The sequence below is a fragment of the Papio anubis genome, chromosome 7 (genome assembly GCF_008728515.1).
Source record: "Papio anubis isolate 15944 chromosome 7, Panubis1.0, whole genome shotgun sequence".
In the NCBI taxonomy this organism is placed as follows: Eukaryota; Metazoa; Chordata; class Mammalia; order Primates; family Cercopithecidae; genus Papio; species Papio anubis.
Genome location: NC_044982.1, coordinates 43,048,301 through 43,073,112, shown reverse-complemented (window position 1 = coordinate 43,073,112; position 24,812 = coordinate 43,048,301). Strand labels below are relative to the sequence as shown.

The 24,812-nt window shown below is 40.8% G+C and overlaps 1 protein-coding gene across 6 annotated transcripts in view; it reads right to left on the bottom strand.

The window, feature by feature from the left end:
* The window catches only part of PPP2R5E (protein phosphatase 2 regulatory subunit B'epsilon), a 172,401-nt gene that overhangs the window by 112,265 nt on the left and 35,324 nt on the right, over positions 1-24,812 (bottom strand). The window contains exon 1 of one of the 6 annotated variants that reach the window (XM_009211704.4): positions 14,798-14,818. The exons of the other annotated variants lie outside the window; for them this stretch is intronic. The gene's annotated coding sequence lies outside the window, so the exon portion shown is untranslated. Of the gene's footprint in view, positions 1-14,797; positions 14,819-24,812 lie in introns of those variants that run through there. 6 annotated transcript variants of the gene reach the window in all.

Below are 24,812 nucleotides of genomic sequence, written 5' to 3'. Positions count from 1 at the left end.
ATACAAGTACACGTTCCTTCAATAGTTTAAGCATTTTCCAGGGCTCAGACACTGTTCTAGGTACCGACACTACTGCAGGGAACAAAACTGACAAAGATCACTGTCCTGCTGGAGTTTACGCTCGGGCAGGATATACAGATAATAAACATTACAAATAAGAACATAATACAGGCCAGGCCCAGTGGCTCACACCTGTCATCCTAGAACTTTGGGAGGCTGAGGCAGGCAGATCGCCTGAGCCCAGGAGTTCAAGACCAGCCTGGGCAACATAGCAAGATCTCGTCTGTACTTTTAAAATATAAATGAAGTTTTTTTAAAAAATCATACAGTATATTGAAAAGGGACAAGTGCAAGAGAAAAAATAAGCAGAGCAAGGAAAGGAACATGGGGAGAGGGGGGTCACAATTTTAAATAGAATGCACTCGCAGACATAAAGATAGATATTTGCCTAATTATGACATCAGTGTGGTAAGTACTATAGGAGATTAAGGCTCTCAGTGGGAATGACGAGGAGATACCTAGTTCTCCCTCAAAGAGGTAGTGATATATGAGCCAACTCTTGAGAGAGCAAAAAGAAGTTGGCCAGAATCACAAGAGGAAGAAGGGCTCTCCCAGTCAAGAGAATAAATAGCCCGTGCAGAAAGGGCACAGAGAGGTAGGTGCACGTACACAGCACATTCATGGCAGGCAGTGAACCTGGAGGAGGTAAGAGGGTGCCACTATAGAGAAGCTGGGCAGGTTCAGATCCGAGAGCTTCCATTTCTGCTGTGAGGGCCAAGGAAGCACACTACCAGCTCCTGGAAGCAGCTCCCAAAGGTGGGTCCACAGGGGCCACGCTAGAGACAGAGACCTATTGACACTCCCACGACAGGAAGAAAGGAAAGAGCAGAGCCGAGATCGGGGAAGGAGAGAGCAGCACAAACTCAAAAAGCTCCCGAGGCCAGCCACGGTGGTTCACACCTGTAATCCCAGCACTTTGGGAGGCCGAGGCGGGTGGATCATGAGGTCAGGGGTTCGACACCAGCCTGGCCAACATGGTGAAACCCTGTTTCTACTAAAAATGCAAAAATTGGCCGGGTGTGGTGGCGCGCGCCTGTAGCGGGGGGCGGAGGCAGGAGAATCGCTTGAACTGGGGAGGCGGAGGTTGCAGTGAGCCGAGATCACACCACTGCACTCCAGCCTGGTGATAGAGTGAGAGTCCGCCAAAAAAAAAAAAAAAAACAAACAGCAACTCCCAAGCCATTAGAAGCAGAGACACTCAGGGCCCAAAGCAATGAAGCTCAGGCCACCACGGAGATGATGGGGCCACTCCCTAAAGGGAGAAAACCTGTGAAAGGGACCGAGCAGTAGCTAGAAATACAAGTCTGGACTGGAGAAAATTCTAGCCTGGAGATACAGACTAAAAAGCCTGAGAAGGGAAACTGAAGGCATCAGAATAGATATGATCCACCTCTCTCTCTCTCTCTCTCTCTCTCCCCCCACCCCCCGACACACACACACACACACACACACACACACACAAAGAATAGTATCAAGCATAAAGAAGTGCACCAAGGACGTCTAAGCATTTCCTTTTTCAGAAAGAACTTGCTCACATGAACACTATTATTAATATTTTTTTCATCTATCTTAAGCATACACTGTGTCAAACCCCTACAAATAACCAAAAGCAAAAAAAGCAGCTTCTTAAGAATGAGGCAATGACAAAAACGAAGCTGTTACAGATAACTTTTGGAACCACAAGAAATAAAATTATAATTCAAACCAAAGAGAAGTATTCCGAACCTACTCAAAAGATCAAGAAGGCCAGACACAATAAATTCTAAGTCTAGGCCAAGTATATTTTCAAAGTCCTTCCCAATTTTCTTAAGCTAGCAAAAGATACGGACAGATTTAAAAAACACTATCAGGGCACCACAAAGTTAGATTTTTATGGCCTAATATTTTAGTAATTCACAATAACAACATATAAGCCAATAACATCTTTTAAATTTACAGGAATCCTAAGCAGCAAAGAACTACCCACAAAAAACAAGTTCGCTCATCTTTCCTGAGAGGTTGCACTTTCAACAATACTTCTGTATTAAGGAACAATGCAACAGCACTCTTATTTTAAAATTAAATAGTTTTTCAGCACTTTAAGAAAAATAAACACCTCTGAAGCAATTAATATATTCAAATTCAACAGTCATTTCTTTCAAGAGCTTTTTGACTTGTATTGTTTTCACAAAAGTAAACGTTCTATCCAAATGAAACATCAATTTCTTTTATAGAACTTTAGCCTGAGCCGGGCTTGGTGGTGCGCGCCTGTAATCCCAACATTCTGGGAGGCTGAGGTGGATGTATCACCTGAGGTCAGGAGTTCAAGACCAGCCTGGCCAACATGGCGAAACCCTGTCTCTACTAAAAATACAAAAATTAGCCAGTCGTGGTGGCGGACACTTGTAATCCCAGCTACTTGGAAGGCTGAGGCAGGAGAATTGTTCCAACCCAGGAGGCGGAGGTTGCAGTGAGCCAAGATCGCGCCACTGTATTCCATCCTGGGCGACAGAGTGAGACTCCGTCTCAAATAAATAAATAAATAAATAAATAAAAGAATTTTAGCCTGTTAGCTAATTTACAAAAGAACTGGTACTGCTACACTCTTTAAAAAATAAAAATAAAAAGCATACTGGCAACAATATGAATTAAGATATGTGAATGCCCTCTTCCATTTTATTTTATTTTATTTTTTATTTATTTTAGAGATGGAGGTCTCACTATGTTGCTTGGGCAGGTCTCGAACTCTTGGCCTCAAGCAATTTTCCTGCTTCAGCCTCCAGAGTAACTGGCACTACAGGCACTAAGCCATGGTTTGGTTATTTTTTGTTTGTTTTTTGGGGTTTTTTTCTGAGACAGAGTTTCACTCTTGTTGCCCAGGCTGAAGTGCAACGGTGCAATCTCGGCTCACCACAACCTCTGCCTCCCAGGTTCAAGCGATTTTCCTGCCTCGGCCTCCCAAAGTGCTAGGATCACAGGCATGAGCCACTGCGCCCGGCCAGCCACGATTTTTTTTAAGGTAGAGAAAAATAAAAGTCTGCAAGTGTTTTAACTTTTAGTAATTCATAAGAATTAACACTATTGTTTTTGTCATTGTACATATACTGACAACAAACACTTTTTTTTTTGACACTGAATCTCCCTCTGTCACCCAGGCTAGAGCGCAGTGGTACGATCTCAGCTCACTGTAACCTCCACCTCCCGGGTTCAAGTGATTCTCTTGTCTCTACCTCCCAAGTAGCTGGGATTACAGGCATGAACAACTACGCCCAGCTAATTTTGGTATTTTTAGTAGAGACAGGGTTTCACCATGTTGGCCAGGCTGGTCCCAAACTCCTGATTTCAGCTGATCCGCCCACCTCAGCCTCCCAAAGTGCTGGGATTATAGGCATGAGCCACTGCACTGGCTGACAACAAACGTTTTTGATGGTGAAGTGCCCTAAAGGCATTTCCTCTAAAAAAAATGTACCCTAATCACATTTTAAAGTTCTAGATCCTCTTTTCCCAATTCCCACTTCTCTCCTCCCCTCTCCTGATTTCTCCTCCCCCCACCCCACCCATCTATCTTTCCCCATTACACACACACACACACACACACACACACACACACACACAAACACAAACACAGAGATCCTTTAAACATTTCTACCAGGGAGCAATTTTTTTTTCATGGTGCCCACAAGTAGAAACATTTGCACAAATGGTAGGTTCCCTAACCAATCCCAAAAGAAGCACTCTTTTCTGGTATCAGTTACACACACATTCATACATAAATACCTATTATGTATACAGGCCAGTATTCTTATTTTGAAATGTATACTAAATTATATATACACTAGATATAAAATCCCATCACAAGTGTTTACCAACAAAATCATTTGGGTTATACCAGAATATAAAGCTGCAAAACACACGTGGTCCACAGTACTCCACTGTTTCCCACCCTCCCATTTCCTTTCCTATCCTGTTTCTGCTTTCCTGCCTCCTTTTTCCCCACCATCCCGCATAAACTCTAAGTCCCAGTCTGTGGCTCAGCTAACCCCATGTCTGAACCCTGGTCTGTTTACTTTGAAAGCCCCTTTCCGCTCCAGCCTCTCTCTCCACCCATTCTTAGAGGGTTCTCTCCAATGTCACTTCTTTCATGAAGACTTTTCTGGCTGATTCCCTGAACCTGATGTGATCTCTCCCATCCTTTGAGCCGCAGGGGCCCCTCACTCACATCTCTCTTACAGTACTTAATTTGACTGTATCATGCAATCATATCTGCCCTCTTGAATTATATATAATTATATCTGCATCCCTGTAGTCCTATGAGACCAGCACATAACATGAATACAGCTGAACTGTCTCAAACCCACACCTATACCCAGGCCCTCTAACAAGAATATTTCCTGCCTTAGGAAGAATCTGAGAAAGTTATCTGTCGAGAAAAGTAACACAAAACCAGTATCCTAGTATTTTAACACATTGCCTGAATTTCCATAATGTCATATTACTTGAAAGTGAAAATAAACATTAGCTCAAGTTGTTAAGACATTTTAAAATAAGAGAAATGTGATACAGTCCAGTAGGAAATCAGATTTGGAATTAAAACTATTATTGTTTACCCTGCCTCTCTTAAATTCCTCTTGTCTTTTTCTCCAATGCTCCTAAACATTGTTGCCGGTAACACCAGTAGATGTTTTGCTTCTTCAGGTGAGTAGTTTGGAGAACAGAAGCTTGGTTAAAAATAAGGGAAGTGCAAAGTGTGGATAAATGGATGGGGTCAGTGCCAACGATGTAGGCATTTTGAAATCAATCCAATGATTTCTGAAAAGCATTCAGAGACTGCTATATAAGCCTGAGAAGTATATCTATGTTTTGAGGGTCTTAACAAATTTGTACTTTTAGTCCTTTCTAAACAAGTTAGTGTTTCACCTTTCAAAACATCTTTAAACCCAGTAATAATCCCAACAGTATATGCTGTATGTATTTACTCTGTCAAAGAATACTTCCTCAACACTTAATTTCAGGATTCCATCCTCACATTGATCATCTCAACACAATCACTTTTTCTTAATTTTCCTCTCAGATTCAGTCCAAATATTCTTTTCTCAGGTGACTCCAACTGCTTTATTACAGTACCATCAAGGTTTTAGTAACTTCCTCTTCTTTATTTGTCTTTCACATGGTCTCAACTGCTTCCTTATATTCTCCCTCATGTCTCCAATATAAAAAATGACATCAAATGAGACACAAAACCAGGAAGCACCTTTTACATTATACTGTATTACATAAATATTTTATTTCTATTATTTGTCCTCATGTTTTTGCTTCTTTCCACCCCCATCTCACCCACACACCTACTTAGGACAATTTCTTCCAAATGCTTTCCTGCCAAAGGGCACTGCTTGCTACTTAGCAGGTATTTAATAAATATTCTTTCAGTGAATGACTCTTTTTGAGACAGGTTATTGCTTTGTTGCCCAGGGTGGAGAGCAGTGGCATAATCATTGCTCACTGAAGCCTCAAACTCCTTGGTCCAAGTAATCCTCCCACCTCAGCCTCCCAAATAGCTAAGACTAGAGGCATACACGACCATGTCCACCTAATTTTTTGTTTTATTCTTTTTGTAGGGATGGGGTCTTGCTATGTTGCCCAGACTAGTCTCAAACTCCTGAGATCAAGCAATCCTCCCACTTCAGCCTCCCAAAGTGCTGAGATTGCAGGTGTGAGCCACTGTACCCAGCCATGTGAATGATTTTAGGAGAATCTCCTAGACTCTCTAATTCCGTCTAAAGAATTCCCAAAAAAGGGGCCAAGCATTATGGTTCACACCTGTAATCTCAGCACTTTGGGAGGCAGAGTCGGGCAGATCACTTGAGGTCAAGAATTCGAGACCAGCCTGGCCAACATGGTAAAACCCCGTCTCTACTAAAAATACAAAAATTAGCCTGGCATGGTGGCACATATGTGTAGTCCCAGCTACTCAGGAGGCTGAGGCAAGGGAATTGCTTGAACCCAGGCAGAGGTTGCAGTGAGCCAAGATCTCACCACTGTACTCCAGCCTGGGCAACAGAGCAAGACGCCATCTTAAATAAATAAAATATAAATATAAATTAAAAATTCCCAAAAAGACTTTCATGAAAGCTATCATGGAACTGTGTTACCCAACTGTCTGACCAAAAAGACCTAAAGAATCTAAGCAACTTTAATTTCTGGTTTTATAGATGAAGAGGTGGAAACCCAGAGGGGTTAACTGACTCATCCAAAATCACACAGATGTTAACGACAGAACCAGAATTAGAATCCAGGTCTTCGAACCTCTTTACTTTTGTGTACTATTAGTGGTATTGGTTTTTTGGTTTTATTCTTGCTTTGATTTAATTACTTTTTGCATTAATTTGGGGGGGGTAGTTTATTTCTGATTATAAAAGTAGTATAGGCTCACCAAAGAAGATTTGGAAAGTAAAAAATGAACATAAAAAATTGCTAATTCACTTTTCAGGTATCACTGCCTCTCACATACCCTCACTCAATACAAACTATTCGTCCCAAAACTCTTCTTCATGGATTTATATAGCCCCATACTCAATGTTGGTCACCAAATACCATAATTTTTGTTGTTGTTTTCCTTTTTTTTTGTTGTTTTTTTTTTTTTTGAGACCGAGTCTCACTCTCACCCAGGCTGGAGCGCACTGGCCCAATCATGGCTCACTGCAGCCTTGACCTCCCACCTCAGCCTCCCAAGTAGCTGGGACTACAGGTGCACACCACCACGTCCAGCCAATTTTTGTATTTTTTGTAGAGATGGGGTTTTGCCACGTTGCTCAGGCTGGTCTTGAACTCCTAAGTTCAAACAGTGTGCCCTCTGGCCTTCCAAAGTGCTGGAATTACAGGCATGAGCTGCTGCACCTAGCCAATACCAAAATTCTTAATTTCAGTTATCAACAAGTTTCCTGATGGCACCGAGATTTAGAATATGTCTACCATGGTATGTCAGACTTTAATTCAAGTACAAGTCATCTTCCTTTTCTTTGAGTGATGCCTTTCTCAGCTACATATCAATGTTTAAAGAATACATGTAACTAGAAAAGTGGCACGCGCACAGCCACAAATCCAATGAAGTCCAGGCCAATTTATATCATCACCTACAATGCTAAAACATGATATATTTTGAGTATCTTAAAAACAAGTAGCTGAGGTAAGTAACTATAAACATACTTTTTTCCTTAAATTTTATGTATATGTTAGTATATGAATACCTAAGTCTGAATGACCTCTAGCTAATAAGTAGTAAAATTCTTGCAGAGTAGAAGAACTAGGCCAAATAAAATTGTGCTAACCAATATAGCAGCCACTAGCCACGTATAACTACTGAGCACTTGAAATATGATTAGTCCTACCTATTCAGTAAATGGTGTTGGGGAAACTGGCTAACCATATGCAGAACGAAACTCGACCCCTACATCTTTCACCATATATAAAAATTAACTCAAGATGGATTCAGGATTTAAATGTAAGATCTCAAAACTATAAAAATTCTAGAAAAAAACGTAGGAAATATCATTCTGGAATACAATAAAATCAAAAGTTGACAGGTGGAACCTAATTAAACTAAAGCACTTCTGCACAGTGAAATTACCAACACAGTAAACAGACAACCTACAGAATGGGAGAAAATATCTGCAAACTTTGCATCTGACAAAGGACTAATATCGAGAATCTAGAAGAAACTCAAGCAAATCAACAAGAAAAAAACAACCGCATTAAAAAGTGGGCAAAGGACATGAGCAAACACTTCTCAAAGAGGACATACAAGCAGTCAACAAGCCTATCAAAAAATGCTCACTATCACTAATCATCAGGGAAATGCAAATCAAAATCACAAGTTACCATCGCACACCAGTCGGAATGGGTACTATTAAAAAGTCAAAAAATAACATGTTGGCAAGGTTGCAGAGAAAAAGGAACACTCATACACTGATGATGGAATTGTAAATTAGTTCAGCCCCTATGTTAAGCAGTTTGGAGATTTCTCAAAGAACTAAAAATAGAACTGCCATTTGACCCAGCAATTCCATTACTGAGTATATACCCAAAGAAAAATAAATGGTTGTTCAACCAAAAAGACACCTGCACTCTCATGTTTATCACAGCACTATTCACAATAGGAAAGATATGGAATCAACCTTCAACGGGGGACTGGATTAAAAAAAAAAATGTGGAACATATACACCATAGAATACTATGCAGCATAAGAAAAGAATGAAATCATGCAGCATGATTCATCGTTGCAGCAACGTGAATGCAGCTGGAGGTCATTATCCTAACTGAATTAACACAGGAACAGAAAGCCAAATACCGCATATTTTCACTTATAAGTAGGAGTTAAACATTGGGTACACGTGAACATAAAGGTATGAACAATAGACACTGGGGACTTCAGAAGGGGGAAGCCAGGTGGCAAGGGTTGAAAAACTACCCACTGGATACTATGTTCACTATTTGGATAACAAGTTCAATTCAAATCCAAACCTCAGCATTGAGTGATATATTCATGTAACAAACCTGTACATGGACTCCCTGAATTTATAATTTTAAAAAACAGCAATATGACTAGTCCTTATTGAGGTACGCTGTAAATATAAAATACACATGAGACTTCAAAGATGTAGTGTGAAAAAAAGAATCTAAAAATAGCTCATTTTTATATTGGTTACATGTTGAAATGATAATATTTTAGATATACTGAGTTAAAGAAAGCATATTATTAAAATTAATTTCAGACTGGGGACAGTGGCTCACACACCTATAATCCTAACACTTTGGGAGGCCAAGGTGGGCAGATCACCTGAGGTCAGGAGTTCGACACCAGCCTGACCAACGTGGTAAAACCCCATCTCCACTAAAAATACAAAATTAGCGAGGCATGCTGGCATGCACCTGTAGTCCCAGCTACTCAGGAGGCTGAGGCAGGACAATCGCTTAAACCCGGGAGGCAGAGGTTGCAGTGAGCAGAGATCGCACCACTGCACTCCAGTCTGGGTGACAAGAATGAAACTCCATCTCAAAAAAATTAATTAATTAATTAATTTCTTCTGTTTCTTTTTACTTTTTTTAAATCTGACTACTGGAAAATTTAAAATTACATATGTGTCCCACATTTGTGGTCTGTATCATATTTTTATTGGGGAGCACTAAAGTAAGACAATAAAGGAAACAAAGGGGACAAAGAAACACATCAAGAAACAAAGGGGAAAGCTTTCCATTCGCTAGGCCCTGGAAGAGCCCAGAAACTTTCTACTCTGTGTTCACAAAAGAAACCTAATCATTCTCTGTTCTTCAATAACCTGACCTACAGCTTACTACCTCTGAACAAGAATTACAGGTTTATCTTAAAGGCACACTGATTTTTTTACATCTTTATATACACCTAATACGCTTTGCCTAAACCTAAATTGTCATGATAAAGGAAGAAAAAAATAACAACGCTTTATTTTCTAATGGGACAGCTTCCTTTTTATTCATAAGGAGACTTACTTCATGAGACTTTCTTTACCACACAGCTGTTCTTTCCAGTTAAGGACTCAAAAATTCCTGACTCTCTCTTACATGATGGTTGACAATGTAAAAAATTAAACCAAATATAAAGGTGCTCTTTAGGAAGACTTTCACTAAACAAGCAGTATTCCATGTTATTATGGCTCTGAGGCCTCTTATAAAGATTTTTAAAGGGTCATAACAGGTTTAAATTAATCCCATGGAAAGAATCTGACATTTTAAAAGGATCTGATGACTCAAAACATTCTTTTGGACTCTCCCAGCCTCTTCACTGGAAATGCACTCAGGACAGCCATACCAGTTGGGTTTCTTGTATGATGGCACAGATCAAGCACAAACTTGAAATGTGGAATAAGAAGAGTTATCTTAGGCTCTCCTTGATCATCAAGTGTTTTGTTTTTGTTTGTTGGGTTTTTTAATGTTGTTGTTTTGGTTTGGTTGGGAAGGATGGTGGCATGTGTGTATTTTACTTTTACATTTGAGTGGAAAGGGGTACTTAACAGCAAAACAATGATAGCCAAGTCTTCCAGTCCAGAAATTACCAGGAGCCTTATCAGAACCAGACATGGAGTCTTTAGACAACTTTTATAGCCTCATAGAAGATACCAGACTTCACTTTGCCAAGCTCTACTAAATTGGCCTGCCTGTCCCTACCGCTGAGCAAAACATGAAAAAGCTAGAAACAACAACACAAAGTCAAGAGCAGCCAGCCGCTCTAGGCAAGAATTCTGATCTACTAAAGGTGAGTGTGGCATGCAGCCATAAGAAATAGGGTAGAATCGGTTTAAGCAAAGGAATCATCAGATAGTTGTATGATAGAGCACCCTAACTCCTTTGTGTAAAGCAGGGTTTCTCAACCTCAGCACTGTTGATAGTCAGGCCCAGATAACTCTTTTTTGGTTTTGTGGATTGCTTGTTTTTTTAACCTCAAACTCCTGGGCTCAAGTGATCCTCCTGCCTCCACCTCCTGTGTAGCTGGGACTACAGGTACTCACCACCAAGCCAAGCTAACGAGATAACTATTTATTGTGAGCAGCTCTTCTGTGAACTGTAGGATATTCAGCAGCATCCGTGGCCTGTCTGCCACTAGATGCCAGTAGCAAGTCCTTACTGTTTTCTGACTTCATTCCTCACTCAAGTCTCACAACCAGGTATCTCCAGACATTGCCAAATTACCCTGTGTTTTGGAGGGGGGCCGGGGGTGCAAAAGAACCCCTAGGTGAGAATCATCAGTAGAGAGCAAAGACACCGAAAACAGTTGCTAAATAAAGGCTGCTTACACTGTATCCAGCGTGACAAACTGTACTCAAGCTGTTAGTTTTGCACATGTGGCAAGACATATTTCTGACAAAATTTCTGATATTACCAAACATGAAGGATAACAATATAATGAAGTACTCTAGGAATATTAACCAGGTAAGCTTCAAATGACACAGGATTCTTAAATCACTGTGGAATTAATAGTATCTGCCTCACTAATTTAGTCTGTAAACTTCTAAAAATCCGATTAACCAGTAATGATGGTCAAGTATTCAGATGATGTTCCAACTCCTAAAGTCAGGTTACTTGTTCTTTTTAAAATTATAGTTTTAAATTTTAACTGTTTAATTAAACTGTAGGAAGAAGGTATTCTCAAATACTCTACTAGAAATGTAAAACGCAATGTATAAAGCAATTTAGCAGCACCTACCAAGGCTTTTATTTTTTACCTAGAATTCCACTTTTAAGAATTTATCTTACAGACATACTCCCCTATGTGAACACAGAGATATGTCTTAAGTAGTTCCCCACCAATGTTGTTTACAACAGCAGTAAAATAAAAATGCTCCAGATGTTATCAGTAAGAAAGTGGCCGTAAGTAAGTTACTACTTATTCACACCTTGGAAGACTGTACAGCCATTTATTTATTTATTTATTTATTTATTTATTTATGAGACAAGAGTCTCGCTCTGTTGTCCAGGCTGGAGTGCAGTGACACAATCTCGGCTCACTACAACCTCCACCTCCTGGGTTTAAGTGATTCTCCTGCCTCAGCCTCCTGAGCAGCTGGGATTACAGGTGTGTACCACCACACCTGGCTAATTTTTTGTATTTTTAGTAGAAACGGGGTCTCTCACCAGGTTGACCAGCCTGGTCTCGAACTCCTGACTTCAGGTGATCTGCCCCCATCAGCCTCCCAAAGTGCTGGGATTACAGGTGTGAGCCACCGCGCCCAGCTGTACAGCCATTTAAAAAAAAAAAAAAAGACAACAAAAAAAATGACAAATTTTTCAGTAGGAAATGAAACATTCGCAGAGGCCGAGATGGTAGATCATGCTTGTAATCTCAGCATTTTGGGAGGCTGAGGTGAGTGGATCACTTGAGCTCACCAGTTCAAGACATGCCTGGACAACATGACAAAACTCCATCTCTACAAAATATACAAAAACTAGCCAAGCATGGTGGTGCGTGCCTGTAGTTCTAGCTACTTGGGAGGGTGAGGTGGGAGGACGGCTTGAGCCCAAGGGGCGGAGGCTGCAGTGAGCCAAGATCATGCCACTACACACCAGCCTGAGCAATAGAACCAGACCTTATCTCAAAAAACAAAAACCGAAAAGGCTGGGCATGGTGGCTCATCCCTGTAATCCCAGCATTTTGGGAGGCTGAGGCAGGCGGATTACCGGATGTCAGGAGTTTGAGACCAGCCTGGCTAACACGGTGAAACCCCGTATCTACTAAAAATACAAAAATTAGCTGGCCCAGTGGCGTGCACCAGTAATCCCAGCTACTTGGGAGGTTGAGGCAGAAGAAACACTTGAACCTGAGAGAAGGAGGTTGCAGTGAGCCAAGAACATGCCACTGCGCTTCAGCCTGTGCAACAGAGTGAGTCTGTCTCAAAGACCAAAAAAAAAAAATATATATATATATATATATAGTGAGAGAGAAAGAGTACAGTACTATGTTTATAAAAATAAACATGTCTGGCCAGGCACGGTGGTTCACGCCTGTAATCCCAGCACTTTGGGAGGCTGAGACGGGCAGATCACTTCAGGTCAGGAGTTCGAGACCAGCCTGGCCAACATGGTAAAACCCCATCTCTACTAAAAATACAAAAAGAAGAAGAAAAAAAAATTAGCTGGGCAATGTGGTGACCTGTAATCCCAGCAACTAGGGAGGCTGAGGCAGGAGAATTGCTTGAAGCCAGGAGGCAGAGGTTGCAGCGAGCTGAGATTGTGCCACTGCACTTCAGCCTGGGTGACAGTGCAAGGCTCCATTTAAAAATAAATAAACAAAATAAAAATGTCTACATATATGTATATATAGACAAAAAAGTCTAAAAGAATACATACTAATTTGTTTTCATTTTTTTGGCAAGCATTTTTGGGTTTTTGTTTGTTTGTTTGTTTTTCAAGACAGGGTCTCTCTCTCTCGATCTCTGTAACCCAGGCTGGAGTGCAGTGGTGCAATCATGGCTCACTGCAGCCTCGACCTCCTGGGTGCAAATGATCCTCTTGCCTCAGCCTCCCAAGTAACTGAGACAACAGGCACGTACCACCATGCCTGGCTAGTTTCTTTGATTTTTGTAGAGACAAGGTTTCCCTATGTTGCCTGGGCTGGTCTCCAACTCTTGGGCTCAAGCAATACTCCCGCCTCAGCCTCTCAAAGTGCTGGGATTACAGGCGTGAGTCACCATGCCCGGCCAAGCATATGTTTTTTAAGCCACTTACAGTATTTTTCAAGACCAAGACTTAAAAACAATTTGCACTGTTCATTTTACAAATTAAGTGTTTAGGATTTTCTTTGGTAAATATCACTACTTCTACAAATCATGCTTTGTGGATTATTCTGCATCATACACTGGGATGTATTGGTGTTCACTGTTTATCCAGTAACATTATGCCAACACTGCTTAAGCCCTCAAGAGTGAGCCACTTGGCCGGGTGCAGTGGCTCATGCCTGTAATCCCAGCACTTTCAGGAGGCCAAGGCGGGCAGATCACCTAAAGTCAGCAGTCAGAGACCAGCCTGGGCAACATGGTAAAACCCTGTCTCTACTAAAAATACACACACACACAAATTTGTCAGGCATGGTGGCTCACGCCTGTAGTCCCAGCTACTCAGGATGCTGAGGCACAAGAATCACTTGAACCTGGGAGGCAGAGGTTGCAATGAACCGAGATCAATGCCACTGCACTCCAGCCTGGGCAACAGAGTGAGACTCTAACTCAAAAAAAAAAAAACGAGTGAGCCACTTAAGACTTAATTAAATTTGCCAAACCAACCTCAAAGAGTTAAGAAACCTCACCCAGCTCCCCTCTTGAACCATAACCCATCAATAACTAAGAAAATATACAGAGGGAAATAGTTCAATTTAGAACACTGTTTTAGTAAGTGTTTATTAAGTGCTTAATAAACATGTAATTTATAGTTTAATTTAGCAGAATTTCATCATATGCATTAAAATTCAAATGATTCTAATTTTCCTTTTCAATTTATTGATCTGAGTAATCAAAACTAATGGATGTGATTTTTCTTCTCCAACTTAAATCTTAAAAGAATGAGCAAAGAAGCCAAATGGGCGGGGGGGAATAGCATTAGGAGACATACCTAATGTAAATGATGAGTTAATAATGAGTACAGCACACCAACATGGCACATGTATACATATCTAACAAACCTGCACATTGTGCACATGTACCCTAGAACTTAAAGTATAATAATTTAAAAAAAAAAAAAAAAAGCCAAATGACTGAAAGACTGACAGAACTAACAACAAAAATTAAAATCTCAGCCGGGCGCGGTGGCTCACGCCTGTAATCCCAGCACTTTGGGAGGCCGAGACGGGCGGATCACAAGGTCAGGAGATCGAGACCACAGTGAAACCCCATCTCTACTAAAAATACAAAAAAAAAAATTATCCGGGCGCGGTGGCGGGCGCCTGTAGTCCCAGCTACTCAGGAGGCTGAGGCAGGAGAATGGCGTGAACCCAGGAGGCGGAGCTTGCAGTGAGCCGAGATCGCGCCACTGCACTCCAACCTGGGCGACAGCGTGAGACTCCGTCTCAAAAAAAAAAAAAAAAAAAAAATTAAAATCTCAATTCTAGATTTGGAATAACACACAATTTTATCTGGGTACACAGTTTAAAAAAAAAAAAAGGTAGTTTTCCAAGAATTTTTCTGGTTCTAAAATACACAGGCAGAGAGACACACTTCAAATCAAAATGTCAGGCACTCACCATAATAGCTATGGCCTTTAAACCTCCCCAGTACCCCTCCCCCTGCCCACAGCTTTAGCCAGTTTAACTGCTTTTAAATGGAACATTCTAAATTGCTAAAAATAAACTATCTCTATTTCCTTCTGATTAAGTTTTCCCATTTTCCCATGACATTTTAACCTTTATTCAGGCAGTTATGATCACAAACATACAATACCTATATGATACCATTTCTAACCATTTTATATAGAGATATATCAATGTGTGATAGTATTTCCTTTCCCTTCAAACAACAATATGGCAAAATAACTTTGAAGATCTCTAGCCAATTAGAACCCTGGATCTGACGACTGACTCTGTGGCATTTCATAAAACTTGGCTCCCCATCACAAGGCCACAATTATTCTTTCTTGACTACAAGCATCATCTCTGGATTATCCACATCTCTTCCATCTCCAAAGATAACTAAAAAAATACAGGGTAACTACATGAGTATAAAAACACATGAACCTGGCCAGGTGCAGTGGCTCACCCCTGTAATCCTAGCACTTTGTGAGACAGAGGTAGATCACTTGAGGTCAGGAGTTCAAGACCAGCCTGGTCAACATGGTGAACGAAACTCCGTCTCTACAAAAACTACAAAAATTAGCTGGGCGTAGTGGCGCATGCCTGTAATCCCAGCTACTCAGGAGGCTGAGGCAGGAGAACTGCTTGAACCTGGGAGGCAGAGGTTGCAGTGAGCTAAGACTGCACCAATGCACTCCAACCTGGGCAACAGAGGGAGACTCCATCTCAAAAAAAAAATTAAAAATTAAAAAAAAAAAAACCACACATGAAACTGCTCAAGGTTTTTGCAGAAAGTGGAAAGATAGATCAATGATGGATGCAAGATGTCATACAACATCCTCCTCTAATGGCCAGAAACATACTCATGTTAGTGGCATCACCAGGCATCACACTTCTCTACTGTTCAATATTTCTATTATGAATATCAGTAAATCTCATTTTCTTATTCAGTTAGAATATAATACATTTGGCATGTGGTGAACTTCTGACAATAACTGAATTTAGTTCCTACAGCTTATGTCTTATTTTGAGCATGATATCAATTCAGTCAACAAAACTAACCATCTTATCAGAAATGAACTTAGTATCTCTTCTTTATAATTTAGAGAGCTTTTTCAGGTAGTATCAACCAAGTGAGGGATTTTTTAAATGTTTGTTGTTTTTTTCTTGAGACTCAATGTCCTAAAGACAAACAGTGTGGTTTTTATTCAGTGAAAAAGCAAAGGTTGCTTAAATTCTCTAAGTTCTACTTACAGAAGAAACTATGTAATATATGCATGCTTTTAAACAAATGTATACTATCAGGTTGACCTCTCTGTCCATTTCACTAACTTCTTGACATCTTTTTCTTTTCTTTTTTTTTTTTCTTTTTCAGTCTACATCATGCTTTGCTTGACATGGTTTTAGAAAAGGATGTTTTTCAAGCTTTGTGTATATGAACCTTTGGAAAGTTTTCAAGTGTCTTGGATCTTTATTAATATCACTAAAGAAAACACAATAACAAAACATTTTTATGAATTCAGGAAGTACTTTTAAATAAATCTTTTCTTTTTTTTCCAGACAGGTCTCACTCTGTCACCCAGGCTGGAGTGAGATGGCACAAACATGGTTTACTGCAGCCTCGACTTCCCCCAACCTTAAGTAATCCTCCCACCTTGGCCTAACAAAGTGCTAGGATCACAGGCATGAACCACTGATCCAGTCTTAAATAAATCTTCATTAGTCACAAATCCCTATATACATCTGAAAAACACCAGTACAAATCGGTCTGCAGACAGGGGTTCATTTGGATAATCAAATCCCTTATAACAACTTCATATACCTCTCCAGCATTCGTGGCCCAAAATTAGAAACCACTGGCAGAGACTATGAAATATAAAACTGCCTAGTTACAAGCAGAATGGCTCTTTAAAGTAAATATTAGGAATCGTAAGTGAAAATTTATTGTGTGTCAGGTACCAATGTTTTCCCCCTATAAAACTGTATTTCCAAATTTAAAATCAAAATTAGTCATGAAAATCATTTATATGTGCACATTTACTTCATCACAGGCATTTTTTAAGAAATGCAGCTACTCATAAAAAGGCCCCAGGACACACTGGAACACAGAATGTGCCAGCTTCCATTTCCACCACCAAAGAGAGAAGGTTGGTTTTCGTTTGAGCTCCACTACCCAGTCAGAGTATCTGTATCTAAAACCTTAATACAATTTTGAATGTATCACAGGTCAGAGCTGCCTAAAAGAGAGACAAATATATATGATAGCAGAAATGTAAAAATACAAATCATAAAATAGCCACCTCACTGTGAAACTAGAAGGGTTATGGCAGTAATAAGGATGAGAAAAAGAGCAGCAAAAACACAAATGTAGAGATTTCTCTAAATTAATCAATATTTGGTAGTATCTTCTTATTATGAGAAATAAGGTTGGGTGCAGTGGCTCACATCTGTAATCCCAGAACTTTGGGAGGCCGAGGTGGATCACCTGAAGTCAGGAGTTCGAGACCAGCCTGGCTAACATGGCAAAACTCGTCTCTACTAAAAATGCAAAAATTAGCCAGGCGTGGTGGTGCATGCCTGTAATCACAGCTACTTGGGAGGCTGAGGAAGCAGAATCACTTGGACCCAGGAGAAGGAGGCTGTAGTGAGCTGAGATCGCACCACTGCACTCCAGCCTGGAAGACAGACCAGGACTCTATCTCAGAAAAAAAAAGAAAGAAAGAAACCATGGAATGTTTGCTCTGGATAAGCCCCAAGAGACCATCTATTCTAGTGCAATTGTCTCATTTTACAGATGAGGAAACTGGCCCAAAGAACTTAAGTGGCTTGCTCCGGGTCATTCAGCTGACTGGTAACAAGTCCTGATCCCAGACCTTCTGGCTCCTAGCCCAATATCTCCAGTTTTTTGTCTAGTGTTTCACAATCCCTCTGCCACATCCTAATCTGGATTTGACTCATTATTTATGTTGAAAATTATTTTGACAATGTATAACTATTGTAAACGGATATTTCTCAAGCTTCATTTAACTATCCTGCAGATCACTCAAATTAAACCTCAGCAGTTTTCCCATCTATAGAGGGGGTGGGGATAGGTATGTTTTGGGCACTATGAATTTCTCTTATCTCCTCTTTGATCTTGAAAGTCTATGAGAAATAAATGTGTTTTTAAAAAATTAGTTTCAAAAGCAACTCTTCTTGAAAGAAATTCACTTTAATGAAAGTAAAACTTGGGTTTTCAGAAACCAATGCCCTAGATTTATTTTGACTTTAACTAAATCAGTTGGGTACATCACCTCTCATTCAAATAAATACACTAAGGTGCCAAATGAAGATGCATACTTAAAATGCCAAATGCTGCAGTTCTTTTTACCAACTAAGTCTTTGTGACAGGAAATAGTTCACATTGACTAAATTCTAAACTCAGGATTTAGGACAAAATACTAAAACTGATATGAATAATTGTTACATACTTGTATGGTTAACTGGTAATGACACAGAAAAAATAAATACCAATATGGAAGACTATAAATGAACCAATTAAAAATATGACAGATCCCTGGGTGGGCACAGCAGGCTTTGGAAGGCCACGGCAGGCGGATCTCTTGAGGCCAAGAGTTTGAGACAATAGAGCGACATAGATAGGCAATATAGCAAGACTGCCATCTCCACAAGAAAATTTTTAAAATTAGCCTGGCATGGTGGTGCATCTGTGGTCCCACCAACTCAGGAGGCTGAGGTGGGAGGATCTCTTGAGCCTGGGACTTTAAGGTGGCAGCAAGCTATGACTGCACCACTATACAATCAGCCTGGGTGACAGAGTGAGACTCCATCTCTTAAAAAAAAAAAAAAGAAAAGAAAAACTATGACATCCTAGTGTAACAGCAGCTAAAATTTATACAGTACAAATTGGAGCCAACTGCTTTCCACATGTTAACTCATGTAATCCTTACAACCCTACATCTACATACTATTATTATCTCCCACTTTACAAATCAGGGAACCAAGGCAGAGACAAATTAAATGACAAGGCCACAGTCAGACACTTGTAAGAGGGAGAGCCAGGACCTGCACAGAAAATGTTAATAAGATATAATGATGGTGGAAATTTTACATGAAATGTCCAGAATAGGCAAATCCAGAGATACATAAAGTAGATTAGTGGTTGCCTGCAGCTGGGGAGAAAAGGTAGCGAGAGGAATGAGGAGTGACTGCTAATGGGTACAGAATTTCATTCTGAGGTGATAAAAATGTTCTAAATATAGAGATGGTTATACAACTCTGTGAATATACTAAAAACTAAAGAATTGCACACTTTTGAAGAGTGAACTGTATAGTACATGAATTACATCTCAATAAAGCTGTTAAAAAATATGGTGGTGAGATATAGTCAAAACAGAACCATACTCAGCAATAAAAAACAATGGAAAAGATAGTTAGTTGCCAGTATTAGGGGAAGCAGTCTGAGTCTCTATTTTTGCTACTTTAGGTCTAAAATTATTTCCGAATAAAAATTGGGGTTTTTTGTTAATTTTTATATTTTTGAGACAGGGTCTCATTCTGTCGGCCTGGCTGGAGTGCAGTGGCAAGATCTCAGCTCACTGCAGCCTCCACCTCCTGGGTTCAAGCAATTCTTCCACCTCAGCCTCCCGAGTAGCTGGGATTATAGGCGCACGCCACCATGCCCAGCTAATTTTTGTAATTTTAGTTGAGACGGGGTTTCACTATGTTGGCCAGGCTTGTCTCAAATTTCGGGCCTCAAGTGATCCACCTGCCCCGGTCTCCCAAAGTGCTGGGATTACAGATGTGAGCCACCTGGAAGTTGTTTTTTTAAATGGAACCATCAACACAGCATGAAGCAGAGGGCACCAGATTTAGAGGCAGGAGGTGCTGCCCTGCCTCCTGACACCCATAACTTCCCTTCTCGAAGTTCTGAGGGTGACAAGACTCATCCTGCTCAACATCTCACTTGCCATGGGGACCCCACAGAAGATGGCATGATGAAAACACTCCCACTTGGCAGGACACAGTGGCGCACGCATGTAATCCCAGCACTTTAGGAGGCCGAGGCAGGCAGATCATGAGGTCAGGAGTTTGAACCAGCCTGGTCAACATGGTGAAACCCCATCTGTATTAAAAATACAAAAATTAGCCGGGCATGGTGGCATGCACCTGTAATCCCAGCTACTCAGGAGACTGAGGCAGGAGAATTGCTTGAACCCGGGAGGCAGAGGCTGCAGTGAGATCATGCCACTGCACTCAAGCCTAGGTGACAGAGCAAGACTCCATCTCAAAAAAAAAAAAAAAAAGAAAAAGAAAATACTCCCACCACAATACTCAAATGCCATCTACAGGAAGGATAAATATTACCACGTTGAAATTTTATAAAATTTTATAAAAGCAAAATTATCAGTAGAAAACTATCAGAAAAAGGTGTCTGAAAGCTCATGAAATATAGTAATAGTCAATAGTTAGGCCGGGTGCAATGGCTTACGCTTGTAATCCCAGCACTTTGCGAGGTCAAGGCAGGAAAACCACTTGGGCAATATGGTGAAACCCTGTCTCTACAAAAAATACAAAAACTAGCCAGGTGTGGTGGCACACGCCTGTAGTCCCAGCGACTCAGGAAGCTGAGGCGGAAAGACTGCTTGAGCCTAAGAGGCAGTGGTTGCAGTGAGCCAAGATTACAAGACCGCACTCCAGCCAGGGAGATTGAGCAAGTCTCTGTATCCAAATATATACATATGTATACAGTAAAGAGCTAATTCTTAGTGAGCACTCTCTATGTGCTACACTGCTCTCCACCCTACTCATCTATTGGGTCACTTAATTCTCACAATAACACTATAAGTACTATTGTCACTAGCCCCACTTTACAGAAGCAGCAACTGAGGCTCTTGTCAAAGGGTACATGCTGAGCAGGGGTCTAAACTTAAGCAACATGGCCCCAGAGTCCATGATCTTAATGCACTTTGGATACTGCCCCTAAATCAAAAATTATGTGCTTTTCTTTAGAGCTGCCATTTACCATTCATTCAACTCATTAACCTAGGCCCTGCACAAGGTAAATGAAGAGACAATCTTTGGTCCTCAGGGAGCTTACATTGTACTGGGAAACCAGGCAAGTAAACCTCAAAAGCCTCTGTGAGAAGAGTGCTGTAAGAGTGCTGGGGACAAGACACCTCCCTGAAGCCAACGAAGTCACAGGAGGCTACCTTCCTGCAGGTGACCATGTCAGATCAATAAGAGTTCACCAAGAAGAAAAGAAGGACAAAGAGAGCTAGGATAATCAAAAAGAGATCACCCATAAAGTGAAGAGGCAGCAGAGAGAAATCCAGGAGACAGAAAAATGAATTTAATAAACAGGAAAAGAGATACTTTCTCCACTTAAATAGAAGGAAAAATGAAGTTCAAGACAATTCATGCCTGCTGGCCATCATAAAGGTGGTAGTAGTTCATGGTGGGCCATGTGGAGAAGTCAGGAATTAAACAGGGCAGGACCTTAAGACTTTATCCATCAAATTAATCTTTTGTGTTTGGGCTTACTTTTATCTTACAGTAAGCCTAACTGTGACTCAAAGGGGTTAAGAAGGTCTTGCTAAGGGTAACGTACAGGTAGAAAGCCGCAAATCTCCAAGACCTGTTCTCTTCTACTATACCATACTCCTTCTATGAACTAGTAGTGTCACTGTGTAATGGCACTAGTCAGCAGTTACATGGATTCTAGTCTGCCTGGAAAATGGGACGGATGAAAACGCAACCGGAGAAACGTACACGTTATGTTGTGTATCATTCTCCAAAATGCAGAGAAGCTGGACATGAACACTCTCCTTCCTCAAACTATAAGCAAAACTATTCTGGCTCAGTTTTCAAAACTTTTTAAAAAGCAAATTAACAAACAAACCAACAAAAAAACACCCACACCTCAGTGGTTCTCAAAAAGGATACACAGTTTATTAAAGTAGAAGCACATACTCCTTAATACACTAGAAGACCACTTTATATTCAAAAGTTTTGTCTTGTGGGTCAACCAGGCACTGATCTGACTAAGAGATGTACTACTAATTAGATAAGTCAATTACTCAATTTGACTTGATAAAAAGGCATCATCATAAATTACCACAGTGATGACTTATTAAATTTTTATCAGACTAATTACTACATTGGGATAGGCTAGAAGTAGTCCTCCAAAAAAAATTGTTTTGGTCTAGTAAGACCATGAGCCCATACAAATACAGCTGCCGCCACCACTACCCCTACAAAAAAGCTTGAAGAATACACACCAAAATGTTTGAAGTGATAATCATCTGTTCAGCTGTATTTTCTACAAAAATACATGCATGACTCTGGTAACTTTAAACAGGTTTTTGTTTTTTGTTTTTAAGAACACCAAAAACCACATTGGAGGGTGGGAGGGATGGCAGGGCAAGATTCAGAAAAACTTAGCTCAAGGCTTCTAACTAGAATCTTTACATCAAAATCTTTAGCAACATTATATTCTACAAGACGATATTCAATGAACAGTACCTTAATGGTTCTTAAAACATTACTTGTCGCATACTTAGAAAACTATAACAGAAATGAAGCTCAGGTAGAAAATGAGCTCTAAAAATTAAAAAAAAATTCAACAAATTTCAGATTCTGTGGCCGAATCCTAAATCATTTCCATTAGTGCAGTTCTACTCTTCCAAATAAGACAAAAGAATACCACCATATTTTTCTACTATATGAAATTGATTTTTTTTTTTTTTTTTTTTTTTTTTTTTGAGAGTCTTGAACTGTCGCCCAGGCTAGAGTACAGCAGCGGGATCTTGGTTCACTGCAACCTCACATCCCGGGTTCAAGTGATTCTCCCGCCTTAGCCTCCCAAGTAGCTGGGAGAGGCGCCCGCCACCGCATGTGGCTAATTTTTGTATTTTTAGTAGAGACGGGGTTTCATCATCTTGGCCAGGCTGGTCTCGAACTCCTGACCTCAGGCGATCCACCTGTCTCAGCCTCCCAAAGCGCTGGGATTACAGGCGTGAGCTACCGTGCCTGGCAGACTAAAAATATTAAAAGAAGCCAGGCACAGTGGCTCACACCTGTAATCCCAGCACTTTGGGAGGCCGGCCAAGGCAGGTGGATCACTTGAGCCAAGGAACTAGAGACCAGACTGGGCAACATGGACAGATGCCACCTCTACAAAAAATTAAAAAGTTAGCCAGGCCTGGTGGCGCACATCTGTACTCCCATCTACTTGGGAGGCTGAAGTGGAAGGATCACCTGAGCCCAGGAGGTGGAGGTTGCAGTGAGCCGAGATGGCGCCACTGCACTCCAGCGTGGGTGACAGAGTGAGATCTTGTCTTAAATTAGGGAAAAAAAAAAAAAAAAAGGAAGAAAAGAAGAAGGAGAGAAGGAGGAGGAGGAGAAAGAGAAGGAGAAGGAGGAGGACAGAGGAAGACGAAGAAAGAGAGAGAAAGGGAAGGGAAGGGAAGGGAAGAAGGAGGAGGAGGAGGAGGAGGAGGAGAAGGAGGAGAAGGCTAAATATAAAGTTACTGGATGCTATGAAAAATACAAAAATCTAAGATTATTCCTACTTTCAAGGCACTTGAAATCTTATTAAGAGAAATAAACTATTTTTTACATAGAAAGACAGAGGAGCCAGGTGTAGTGGCACACACAGCTACTTAGGAGGCTAAAGCGGGAGGATCCCTTGAGCCCAGGAGTTCAAGACCAGCCTGGGCAACATAGCAAGAAACCTCATCTCAAAAACAAAAATACAAAGACAGAGGAACAGCACATTAATACTATGCACTGCACACCCTCTGAAGTTGTACATGGGAACCTTGAAAGATAACCAGTAAAGCAATGCAATATACAGGAATGGTCCAGTGAGCAATACAGACCATAAATAAAAAATTACATAATACCTACAAGAGCCAAACAGGGAAAGTTAGCCTTTTTTTTCTTTTAACTACTGTATGTACAGAGGAGTTTTGGGAAAGGCATCATCAGAGTGAGCTAGACTAGACAGAAAGCTTCTTGGGAAGGCCTCCTCTTGAGCTGAGCCCTGAGGAGACAGAAGATTAATTTCCATCTTGGGAGGAATGAATAAAGCAAAGGCACTGAGGTCATTGAAGAATGCAGGGTGTGAGGTGACAGGCAGGAACAGGCCACTATGTAGAGGTTAGAAACGAACACTATGACACTTCCAAAGCAATATCCAGTCTGCTCAAAAAGCATTTGAACCATCTGTACTGCACATCCCCAGGTAAAAGACAGGAAATCAACAACTCCAACCAATTTCTCAGGTGATTCCTATACATACTGAAGTCTGAAAACAACTGTTCCAGAGCAAGGAGGTAACATAAGGCAAGCAGTAAAGACAAAAACACCACATTTATATCACATGTTAACACTGCAAGGAAAACAATTGTTTTAGATGTTCTGTTTCAATATTCCCTAGTATTATCCTTCCCCAAAAGCACTTTCATTTATTATATAGTTTAATGAATTTCACATCTGAAAATCATTAATAATCTGTCTTCTCTTAGATATACTGAAACTACCAGAATTGCATGAGGGCCTTGAAAGTCCTTATTTAAGAGGTTCGGATGTCAGGATGTGAGGAAACCATTTGGAAAAATCCCAATCAGTATGCCTCTCTGCCCCCCAATATGCTTCACTAAGAAGGGCAGAGTCCTGGTTTTTTTTTTGTTTTTTTTTTTTTTTTGAGACGGAGTCTTGCTCTGCCGCCCAGGCTGGAGTACAGTGGCCGGATCTCAGCTCACTGCAAGCTCCGCCTCCCGGGTTCACGCCATTCTCCTGCCTCAGCCTCCCGAGTAGCTGGGACTACAGGCGCCTGCCACCTCGCCCGGCTAGTTTTTTGTATTTTTAGTAGAGACGGGGTTTCACCGTGTTAGCCAGGATGGTCTCAATCTCCTGACCTCGTGATCCGCCCATCTCGGCCTCCCAAAGTGCTGGGATTACAGGC